The 12605-nt window shown below is 41.5% G+C and overlaps 1 pseudogene across 1 annotated transcript; it reads right to left on the bottom strand.

Moving 5' to 3' along the window:
* Nucleotides 1-1999: 1999 nt before the first annotated feature.
* On the bottom strand, nucleotides 2000-2921 carry LOC111542848 (annotated as a pseudogene). The gene has a single exon (XR_002731672.2). The product of XR_002731672.2 is annotated as a 60S ribosomal protein L6 pseudogene (transcript).
* Nucleotides 2922-12605: the final 9684 nt, after the last annotated feature.

The following is a 12605-nucleotide window of genomic DNA, read 5'->3' as shown; positions in this document are numbered from 1 at the left end:
ACATGATGCCATATTTTCGAAAGGCCAACCTTGTCTTCTTCTGTTTCCCTCATTCCACAGTAGCAATATTTATCAATGGCTAAAAGACAACTACCTTGTCCAATCCAAGGTCACTGTGGTAATTTTAGGCATCTGAGAGTATACCAAAAGGATGGAAAATATACAAATCATTCAATAAGCTATTGGAAAGGGAATATGGGTTTATGACTTAGAAAGAAGGGCTGTATTTTCTGAACAAAAGGTTAGTTCCTCGATTAGTCAGGATTTGGCTGCATTTTGTTGTGGTAATGAACAGTCTCCAAACATCAGTGACTTAATCCAGCAAAAGTTTATTCTCACTGATTCTGCATGTTCAACATGGACCTGTGGAGGACGCAGCTCCACTAAGTCATTCAGGAATCTAGGCTATTGGGAACTCTGTCATCTCAACACATGCTTCCAAGATCACTTCTGCAGGGAAGGAGAGAGCTGGAGGGTATTACATTGACAATCAAATGCTTTGGCTTAGAAGTGAAACATAGTAACTCTTCACAACAACAGACAAATTACATGGCCTGTCCAACTGCAAAGGAGCCCAGCAGTGCAGCCTTTATATACCTGGAAGGAGAGGGTGCTGGACTCTTTGTGGCACTAGTAGTGTCCACCACAGCACTCAGGATGATCAAGTTTGAAATGAAGACTATAGAAAACTCCAAGTGTCCAGTTGATGTGCTTGAAGGACAAGTGTAGAAGTGGCTGACCTGTGATTTGCAGCAACTGGCCTCTCACACCTAGCCCTTCCAGTGGCTATTTTGCGAGGGTGTCTCTGGTTCTACAAACCCCTTGCAACCTCAGGATAATCTTTTCTGTGGTTTCTTGTTCATGAAGGCAGTATTTTAAAATAAACTCATGCATGTCCTTTTATCCAATAAAATGTCAATCTTAAATTACTAAGATAATTCATCCCTAAGTTGAAATATTCCTTTTAATTTACTTTTTTAATTAAGGGAGGTGTGTGGTTTGTGAGACTTGGACCATTAGGAGGCTTCAGTGTTCTGAGTCAATACCGGGAGGCCATCCGTCGCCTGTGACAGTGTGTTGGAGTGAGGCTGCCAGTAAGCCAGGGTGTCAAGGATGACAGCACAGCTCCATATATTGTGGCCACCAACCTGAATTCATAGCCAAGTGCATCCCCTCCCTCAAACACATGCTTTCAAAGTGAAATTAACTTTATGGGGTGTGCAATAAGGTTTTTTCTTTGGATGGTTTTACATAATGTCCCTGAAGTTTTTAGACAAGTGACTTTTGCACAGCTATAAACTAGAGTTAGCATACACTTCTGGACTTCCTGGAACTTCAGAACTCAAGATCGTAGGGTCACTCCTCTAAGAGTGGGTACATGCTTATGACTGATCCCTTAGGGCCTAGTCTAAAAGAGGAAAAAGCTAACAAAATCAGCCTGACACAGTGCCAGTTAAGAACTGAGATTTCAAATCCAGACCAGTTCTGAGTTTGGATCTTGACAATCCACTTAAGAGCTTGTGTGACCTTGGGCAAGTTATAGAACATCTTTAATCTTTAATTTCCCATAGATGAGGATTAAAATAGTATTTGTCTCATATGCCTGTGAGAATTAAAGGAAGCGATGATACTTAGCATAGTGCCTAGCTCATATAGGTGGTCAGAAAACATTAACTGTTACTAGTAACTGCCGTCATTAATATTGTTCAGGGTAGCAAGCATGTAGAGTGTGCACCACAAGCAAAGCACTGTGCTAGACACAGCAAAGTGTGCGTGTATGAGAGAATTAGGATGTAAGAGTATAGTGGAGCAAGAAGAAGCAGGATAGGAAAAACACAAAGATAGCTAAACATAGATAACTAAAATGAAACAGGTAATATTTATTTGTGGACATACTCTGTAAAAGGCACTGCATAGATAGATCTTTACATAACTGATCTCATTTAATGTTCACACAACCCTATGGGTAGGCATTATTATCTTCATTTTTTTTTTTTTCTTTTTTTTGTAGTTAGCTATTTAATGAGGTTCTTAAGACATTTAGAACACCAATTTGTGAGGATAAATTCCATTCGTCAGGGCAAAAACAGATCGCAGGTAGCCCTGGAGCTGAGGAACAGCTTTGATTTTTGGTAGAATTTGTGAGTCCACAGCTTTCTGATCAATCTTGCGCTGCTCTGTAATCTCGTATTTCTCTTTCTCTGTGTCGAAGATCTCACCTTCCTGGTGTCTGGGCTTCCGTAGCTGCTGCTTCTTGAAGTAAGCATCAGTAAGATGTTTTGGGATTTTTACATTGCTGATATCGATTTTGGTTGAGGTGGCAATGACAAATTTCTGGTGCGTTCTTCGTAGAGGAACTCGACTGAGGACCAGAGGTCCAGTCACAAGTAACAAGCCACTAGCCAGCTGCTTCAAGAAAACCACCCTCTTGCCCCTGTGGCGTCCAGTGAGGATGATCAGAATGGTCCCGGGGGTAATGCTGGCTCGCAGTTTTCTCACCTGCTGACTGAAGGGTTTTTTGCCGTGGCTCAACAGCTTTCGAGGCACATCTTCAGTAGGATAATATCTAGGCATTTTGCGAAGTTTAACCACCCGGGTACCGCCATTCTTGTCACCACCAACTGGTTTTGTAAGAGTTGCAAGAACCTTCTCCTTCTTTTTCTTTTCAACCTTGGATTTAGCGGCTGAGTACTTCCTCTTGTACATGGCCTTTCTGGAATACATGGCAGATCGGGAATACCTGCCAAGTCCTCTGACAAGGACAGGGTTGCGGCTACAATGGGGCTTCCCCTTCTTGGGCTTCTTAGCCTTGAGGTTACCCTTTTTCACCTTGCCACCAGCATGAGCCTTCTTGGCTTCGGGTTTCTTCTCTTTAGTATCTGGCTTCTCAACTTTTTCACCCGCCATCTTGCAAGATGGGAAAGAGCTATCTTCATTTTATATTTGAAGAAAATAAGCCTTAGATCAATTAACCTGCAGTGGCTAACACATGGAGCTAGGGAAGTGGAGGGAGGATCGGGCTGTGTAGTTCAGCTTGACTGGAGTACAGGAGAGGACTGGCTGCATGGTATGTTCCCAGGTGTTCCAGGGAGGCCTTGGTTACCAGCACAGGTGGTCATTGCCTATACAGAGTCCAAGACCATCTGTAATTTTGGCCACACAGTCCTTAATGATGTGCTATTTGACGAAGAAATAGGAGACTACCTTGAGGCGGTCACCATGTCTTTGAGATGTTGGAAGACTAAAAAACATATTCAGGATGTGCTGAAGCACGGCTTCAAATCATGCAGCAAATCTATGACATGCCAGGAAATGGCAGCCAATGGCAAACCAGCCCTGTCTGGGGACCACTGGTGAAAATGTCATGGTGATCCATGGTTGACCACTAGACGAATTCTTGCTGGGTGTGATAACACCGCCTGGGGATAATGGTTGAAACCCAAACCAACCCCTCCTCATCCCTGCACCTCCACAACCTAGAGAAGATTTTAGGATGTGCATTTGTCTTTCCAACACTATAAGGCTAAGACCACCACCAATACCATAGATCCTGTTCCCACTAATATGCTTTATTATGAGTTCAAAGAAAACATAAAGTATAAGGAAACTTGAAAACTTCCAGGTCCTTCTAGACTTTTGCCCCATTAACACTTTGGGGGAAAAAGCAATCTCCATGTAAAATCTCCATTAAAATAACCTTGAGGGCTTATCTGAAATTAGCACCTTCACAGTTTTTGTTCTGACTCTTGGTTTAGTTTACCTACTGTGCCTTGATCTTAGACTTGATATGCCCCTCTAATCAGATAAAATAGTTGAAGCATTTCTGGACTGTAGACCAACCTTAATGTTATTCAAAAATAGGAGTTAGGCTTGGGGCTCAGATTTTTACCTTTTTTATTTGTGTATGATTTAGTGTTCATCCTGCACTAGACACTAAAATGCATTGTTTAATTATCTGAGCTCAACACACCATTTTATAATTCATTAGTCAGTTGCTCTTTGCAAAAGCTTATTTCTTATGAAACAAAAGTGGGAATCATGCAACTAGATTATTTATCTCTCTTTAGGGGTTGGGGGTTAATATCTGATAGCTCATAACATCTTTATTATAATGCATTTATAATGATTTACTGGAATCATTCTATGGCTAAGTATCTAATGTCAAAGCCGGGATCTGGCATGAAATAAAATGCTGTATCCTTGGGTAGCTCTAGGGAAAAAAAGGCCCCAGCCAATATTTTCTGTGTAATTCTACAAACTGTAATAAGGGTAGGGGTAATTGCCTTAATGTCAATTAAGCTATTAATAATGCTCATCTTGTCATTCCTAAATATAGCAGTGTCTCAATCATACATTACTATCCCCTGTTAAGGCTACACAGAAATGAGATCACAGCCTCTGTGGATCAAGAAGTCTGTCTAGCAGCCATTCTTATCTCCTTTACATAAGGGAAGGTTTGGGGGTTTATTTGGTTTTAATGAAAAATTTCTACTTAGACACACATATTATTTGTGAGGACAAGCTCTGGTGTTTCTTGTGAGCAGGACAAATTCAGTTTTAAAAGCGAAACTGTTCTCTGTTCCTATTCTGCTCCTGATGACTAGGAAAGGTGGTCCTGATCAGGACTCCTGTTCCAGGGTCCTGATAAGGTCTGAGGACCAGACAGTTCAGTAGCAATCATACATGCATTTTAGCAAAGTGTGTGGGAACTAACAAAGTTAGAGAGCGCTCGTTCAAGCCACACATGGTGCTGCGTTGTGTGCGTGTTGTTCCCAGGCCACGTGGATGCACACAAGTTCCTCAAGGACAGAGGAACAACAGGACAAAGAAAATGAGGCTGAGACACTGTCACTGAGACAAGAGGCCAGTGTTTCATCAGCAAATTTCAGCAAAGTCAAGGGTAAAGTCATATTTGGAAGAGGGCACAAGAGAAGATGAGCTATAGGATTTTGGCGAATAGGGAGAATATCGCCAAATCTCCCCAGTTGACTCTAAATCAGGACCACTTATCGTACAGTGAAGAAACGGGACAAGACCCTTCTTTACTTGACACTTATCGTTCTCCTGGGCCATGAGATTCTGAGCAGCCACTTCCTTCCGCCCCCCTCCTTGTTGCCCTGTCTTGAAGTGAACTTCTACTTGATGATATTTAGAGCTCATTAATTTGTCCCAAGGAAGCTTATTGTATGGCAGTTTAATGACAGAAACCTGTTTTAATGCAAATGGACATGTAATCCCACTAAGCCACTCTGAGGGTGTAAATTTAAAACAATTGCTAGGAACTGACACTGGAATTTAATAAGATGGAAGGCTGGTTCCTAGATCCCGGTATGCCCAGGGGACCCTGCTTGGACACCCAGCCCTGGCGGTTTTAGAGCAGCCCTCAGTTACCATGGCAATTAAAAATGTCAGGGAGCTTACTGGAGCTCCTTTCAGGTGGTGGGGATCTGAGCTCTGGAGAAGTGGGGGAACACAGGGAAGGAAGAAGTTTCAGCACAGAGAGGAAATGAAGGGTGAGTGGGTGTCTTCTGCTCATTACTCCTCAGGGCACAAGGTTGGACAAGATATGACTGAGACCCCAGGAGGCGGCTTTCTATCCTGGCTTAGTATAAATGCTTGATCCAGGCAAACTCCCACACACAGAGCACAAAGCCTTGCCCAGGATCCCACTTCTCCCAGCAGGTAAAGGGGGAAGCCTGCTTCTGAGGGGTTGGTTGGAAATGAGGCGGAGGCGGGAACTGTGTTTGAATATTTGCTAGATTATAATGCTGTTGGGTACTACATCATTCTCCAGAGGGCCCTGAATAAGGTTATTATGGGTGAAGTCATTTTTGTAATAAAGTTGGCTGTAACTCTGGGTCATAAATCACAGGTTCTGGTACTAAAAAAATTACTAAACATGCCTCTGTTACCACAACTGTCCTCCTTTTAAATACTTTGATTTTACTACAAATCTCCCATTGACTGAGCTGGGGGAAATATACACAATGAGCAAACGATTCCTTCCGTCCCCGGCAGCAGCCCTGCCGGCATCGAGGCCTCCTGGAATGATTTCCTGAGGTGTGATGTTATTTATGGCGTGCTTTCTCTATCAAAAAGGCAAACAGCATCCCAAGTGACCTCGGAGTATTTGCATCATTGCTTCTCTTGCTAATTGATTCATCCCCTGGCAGGGCCTGAGACACGGGCTGTTGGCTGGACACTCGCTCCCAGCTGCATATCCTGTGGATTTAAGGTGCATAAGAAGCAAAGATGTTAATAAAATCGTTAAATGTCAAAACTGCAAAACCCACATCCATTCAGAGTTCATCAGCTCTTCTGGAATGATCTGTAAAATACCATCTCCTCCCCTTGTCCTTTTCTCAGTCTAAACTTCATAACCTTCGTTAAGTAAGGAGATTAAGAACTGTTATTAACAACACTGATTGTTTAATTTCTTTCATAACTTCTTCCTTTCAAATCAGAGTCCAGTATAGAACGAAAAGGAATGTTATCATATGAAGTGCATTTCAGACGTAATAAAGCAGAAAGCAGAGGGTGGCCCCAGTGGCAGTTGTAAGAGGGACGAAGTGTGGATCTCTATAGCTCAGTGGCTGCAAAGCAGAAAATGAAGATTGTAAAAACGTCACATAAAGAAAAAATGCACAGTGGATTCGTTTTGTGATGCCCATAATTCAGTAATGCCTTTAAGTAGCTAGAAGAAATATAATAAATGTTTTTCCACAACATTGATCATACTGTATCACAGGAAATATTAGTGTGCAGGGAGCCATGATTATACTGGTAGTAATTCTTGGTGCAGAAAACTAGTAGAAGATAGGACCCTTTATAGGCTGAACTTTTATTGGCTGCAGTTATTTACCTTTAAGAATACGCCTAATACATTGTCCTATAGCTAAATATTTTTGTGAAAATTCAAACCAGCACTATCTGTAAATCAGAAGTCCTGCCACCATTTTATAGGATTTATATATATTTTTCCCTGCAGATGCTCTCATATGTTCCAGAATACAAAAACCAGCCAATTGACCATGTAAAAATTCTAGAAGGCCTGTAAAACAGATTCTTCTTCTGTATTCTGAACCTGGATAGGAGCAGACAGGTTTATGGCATGATGATTCCATCCAAATGCCACCTGTATATATAACATCTCTCTAAAGAAATTAAATGGATTATTAGATTATATACCATAGTAAAACTATACTTGGAGCTGCAGGCCAGGAGAAGATATGCATGTTGTGCAACTGCTTAATTTTTTTTTTCTGTCTTGAAACACTGAAGAAAGCTTTGCAAAATAGGCTTTTTCTAAATTTAGGGAGGAAAGAATGGAACTGATTCTTCATGCCAGCCTCTTGCTCCTCAGACTGGCAGGGGCTGGTAATGCGGTGGCTGTGGCAGCGTGGGTGCGGAAGGCCCTGCATGCTGACGGGAAGTTTCACCTTTCCTCTAGATGGGCTCCAGCTCGACTTCAGAAATCATCCAGCCAGAGTTCCAGGGAGCACAAGATAACAGTTAGCCCAGCCAGACTCCTGCAGAATTAAAGGGAGAGGTGAGACCCAGGCACGCTAATCTTCCATATATCCCAATAAAGTCCTGCTGTGAAAATGACTAAGAGAAGCAAGAAGCCAGAGCAATCTCCGAGGGAAGGTACTCTGAGAGCAGTGTGTATAGGAGGGCGGCATTCTTTGACTTTAGTATCTGCATAAGGCAGCTTGCAGTTCAAAGCCCTTGTAAAAGCAAACCAACCTGGTTAAAGGCTGCCGACTCACCTGCTCTGTCTCAATGCACCTCTCCCCTAACTCTCACTGACACAAATGGGAATCATTTCTCAGAGTGAAAGGAGGCTATTCCTTTCTCTTTGTCCTAGGGCTCTTTGCTTAATGCAAATAACAGGCCTCATGCACACATGCTCTACCAATGCAACACATTTTCTCTCTCTCTGTGTGTGTGTGTGTGTGTGTGTTTATGGAGTTACATATCGATTTTAGTACCTTCTATTGGAGTTGATGTTTTGTTTATTTGTTTTGTTTGATTTTTTTCTTCTCCTCCAGCAAGGAAGAAATGGAAGAGGGTGCCTCTAAGTTCTTCCCATTCTGAGAATATTTATTTATTTAAGCTATGGGGTAAATGTGCAGAACGTGCAGTTTGTTACATAGGTATACACGTGCCATGGTGGTTTTTTGCACTCATCAACCCATCACCTACATTAGGTATTTCTCCTAATGCTATCCCTCCCCTAGTCCCCTATTCCCCCGACAGACCCCTGTGTGCGATGTTCCCCTCCCTGTGTCCATGTGTTCTCATTGTTCAACTCCCACTTATGAGTGAGAACACATGGTTCTTGGTTTTCTGGTCCTGTGTTAGTTTGCTGAGAATGATGGTTTCCAGCTTCAAAAAGGGCAGGTGATTGAGGGAAGAAACCCTCCAACAGTTAGGGATTCTAAGGTTGAGGAACAGCCTGACACAGATGACAGTCTATCTGGTGTGGCTTCTGGGAAGTTGGTGTGCAGTCACCTGGTGTGCTCAGCATTGACATACAGGCCAATATGACATCACAGGCTTCTGTTAAATTTCTCCCTCATCATGGAGGACAGAGATGCTTTTGACGCATGTTCCTATGAGTGGCCCTGTTCTAGGTACTTTCTGGTAGTAGCAGTTGTTTTCAATTTTTTATTTTTATTTTTTGAGACAAGGTTTCACTCTGTTGTCCAGGCTGGCATGCAGTGGAGTGATCACATCTCACTGCAGCCTTGAAGTTCTGGGTTCAAGTGGTTGATTCTCCTGCCTCAGCTTCCTGAGTAGCTGGGACTACAGGTGTGCCAGCAGGATTTATTTTTTAGTGAAAAAATTTTATTTTTGCCTTAATTTCCTGGCAGTTGAAGTGCAATTTTAAACAATAATTTCTTGGCCAGACACAGTGGCTCATGCCTGTAATCCCAGCACTTTGGGAGGCCAAAGCGGGTGGATCATGAGGTCAAGAGATCGAGACCATGCTGGCCAACATGGTGAAACCCATCTCTACTAAAAATACAAAAAAATTAGCTGGGTGTGGTGGCACATGCCTGTAGTACTAGCTACTCAGGAGGCTGAGACAGGGGAATCCCTTCAACCCACAAGGCAGAGGTTGCAATGAACTGAAGTCATGCCACTGTACTCCACGCACTCCAGCCTGGTGACAGAGCGAGATTCTATCTTTAAAAAGAAAAAAACAACCACCACCAATACTTTCTTTAGGAGGCTAATATCTCCATTGCCAAGCCTTAATAAAGATCAATGTGTAGTCATCTTTCTTCTCTCCTTCCTTCCTTTTCCTCCCTTCTTCCTTCCCTCCTTCCTTCTTTTTTCTTCTTCCCTTCCTTCTTTCCTTCCCTCCCTCCCTCCCTCCTTCCTCCTTTCCTTCCGTTTTCCCTCCTTTTCTTTCATTTTATTTTCCTTCCTTCCTTCTTTCTGAATCCTTATTTCTCTTCAATGACTTAGAAAATATCTTAATGAACTTCTTAGAGCAATTCTGCAGCAATGAACATGTCAGGATCACAGATGCCTTTTCTCCAGTATTTACTGGTAAAATGCAGTTCCCATTTTTGCTGTCTGTGTAGTATGCACACCATCCCATTTATGCCTGTAAAAACATCCAGGTGTGCTTAGGAGGGCCAGAGAGACCCTTGGAGAGTAGACTTACTGTAATTTTAGTAAAATTAAAAGACAAGAAGATAACAATAACAAGACTTAGGAATTTGCTTAGTAGATAAACAGAGTGCATTTTTCATTACTTGGTATCTAGCTTGAATTATTGACTTGCATATTTCCAAATACAAAATATAGACAATATTAGACAACACAGAATATTTGATTCTAACATAAAACACTATATATTTTAAAATAAGATACACTTGTAATTATCTCTACAACCACTGGATGTCACTATTGCATATGTCAGGCAGTAAAAACTTCCTATCTAGAGAGAGAATCTGAAACTTATTTTAAGAGCTGTCAGTTGCCAGCTTGGTGCGCTACCTTTTGATGGAACATGCCCTGTCGTGCTAAGATGACTCTTCCCCATTCCGTGCAGTCAGCCCAATTTTCAATTATGCCACTCTACTGGGAATTCTTCTAATTTACACAGGTTGAGATTCCTCAAACACAATTATTTTCTTCACTATATTTAAAAGGAATATGGTACTCCTATAATAGTTCTCAGCATTGCATATTAATTATAACTAGCACATTTTGAATACTAAATGGTGTGAAGTGAAAACATAACCATAAATAACCTAGATTTATAAAATACCCACCCCCAACCCCTGCCAATTGCTTACAACAGTTTTATATCTATTTGCTCATCTGTATTCCCGGCATCCTTGGGGGGTTACCTGCTTTAATACTTTTATGAGTCAAAGTTGACCTGTGAAATAAATTGAATCAAGTAATTATTTGCACGAGCATCCCAGGAGTAAAGCACAAGTACACACTCAAAGTGTGTTCCAGACAGTTAATTCCAGTTTGCAAAAGTTACTAGTTCAGATTTTGGTAGTTCTGTGATTTTTCAATTACTAAAAAAATTCCTCAGTTCATGGACCCTTTAACTCTCCTTTTAAAGATTCATTAAAAAAAAAAAAATCTGGGCCATTTTGTGAAGCTGACATGATAGAGAAAATAGGTCTTTTTCCAAGCTGAAAAAAGGCTGGCCCAGTTCAAGTGCTAGTTAGCGCAGGACCAGGAAAAAGAACATGGTGAAGGAATTGGAAAAAAGATTTGCTTTCTCTATAGTTAGAAATGGCCGGGAGCTTCCAAAGAGCTATCCAGTTTAGTTTATTTCCTTTTACTAAAACCCTGGAGTCGTTTTCTTCAACTTCCTCGCATGCCCTTGCAGCTCTGGGGAAGCCAGAGCTGTTCTTGGAGGACTACTGGCCTAGATTTAGTGGGGGAGGGGAGATACTCTCTGTTCTAGTGAATTATCAGAGAGCTGTGTTGCTTGCCATCTATGGGATGCTTTGATCCAAAATTTTAGTCATTGTTTCCACATTTAGGGGCTGGAATGAACATCAAAGAAGTGGGTGCATGGAATTTACTGAATGCCAAAGAAGTACAATAACATACAGAGGATATAAGCAAATCCCAGTGGTAAAATTTGCTGCCAATTCTTGCACATAATAGAGGCCCTAAAGTGACAGTTTATCTTTGACAAATGCATAATGATATCAATGCCAAGGGAAGGAACTAGCACGCTGAAAGGTGAATAAAAGAGTCGGGAACAATTCAGTGGACTTACACATTTCCTCACTGTGTTTTCACACAACAAGGAAAGCAGATGACACAAATGCATGAGGTAATCATCAGACAGGCCTGCAAACTCACCAGCCATTTTAAAACAACCTGGTTCTTTCAGGATCCAGCTCTAAAGATGAGAGTAAAATGTGATTAGAAATCATTCATCTTCTAGAGGAAAAAAACGGAACAAGGAAAGTGAAAATAGCTCTCTTGTTCTGTCTTGGATAGTTCCAGATTTTAGAGCCCATATGTTGTTTGCTATAACTTCCTCGCCTCCCAGGGCCAATGCATTCCAAACGCTTCAGCTAGTGCACTGCACTGAGTAGTCTCAGAAGTTAGGGCTCATTTGTATCCATAGTCTTTGTTCAAATATGGATTAATTTTGGCTAATTTCAGTGGGTGCACATAAAGTAAAATGCACAGAACTGAAACGACTGAAATCAGGCCTTTGTGTGATCATCTAAAAATCTACTTTTCAAGCTCCTTTAAGTTTTATTTTTGAAATAAAAACAATAAAATGACAGTAAAAAGTTTCCAAAAGCATTGACATTATGAGCAATTGCTAACCAAGGCTATTCCCAGAATGATTGAGCAAAATTTGGATATAATTCTAGAAAAGATAACTGCCCTGCAGTGCCAGCTATAAAGACTCCATTCAGGAGGTGATTTCATAATGGTCCTATGGAATGTGTCTCTTGTCTCTAGGGCTGGGTATCCATGTGGATGCATATTATGCTATTGTCACTAGGGCTGGCGTTGGAGGGCAAAGGCAGATTCTTGTCCTCAAGCTTCAATCTTTACACTATGGAGATTAATGTGTAAGACCTGCTGTAGGTTGCTTTAAAAAACCAGACGGGGTTTAGATATTTAGAGGAAGAGGTCTAAAAAATGCCATAGTGCGTGGAAATAGCGTAGAGGGGTCCTGGGCACAATCTGGTAGTGAATCGGGTATAAGCAAAATCAAGATGTGTGTATTTATTTGCAACTCTACTTGCTTGAGCCAGAAATTGTGCCAGCTGCAAATCGAGCCAGCATTTCTGTCCTTGGCTGTAGACAATTAGAGCAGATTTGCTTGTATACACCAAAATCATTTCCAAGACAGCCCCCACAGTTCTTTGTGCTGCTTACAAAATTTCCTCTATGGCCTTGCACTGCATAATAAAGGAGCTCTTAGAGGGATCCTGGTCTGTTTATTGTGCATGTTAAGTAAATGCAATGATTTTCATTATTTCAAACTCCATAATGAAATGACTGAGTGCCCAGCAACATTAGATAATGGACAAACAACTATTCAACTGGCTGGATGAACCATGGCTTTCTCACATTAAAAGTGTAAT

This window comes from Piliocolobus tephrosceles, chromosome 11 (genome assembly GCF_002776525.5).
Source record: "Piliocolobus tephrosceles isolate RC106 chromosome 11, ASM277652v3, whole genome shotgun sequence".
Lineage (NCBI taxonomy): Eukaryota > Metazoa > Chordata > Mammalia > Primates > Cercopithecidae > Piliocolobus > Piliocolobus tephrosceles.
Note: the sequence above shows the minus strand (reverse complement) of the source record. Positions and strands in the feature narration are given on the sequence as shown.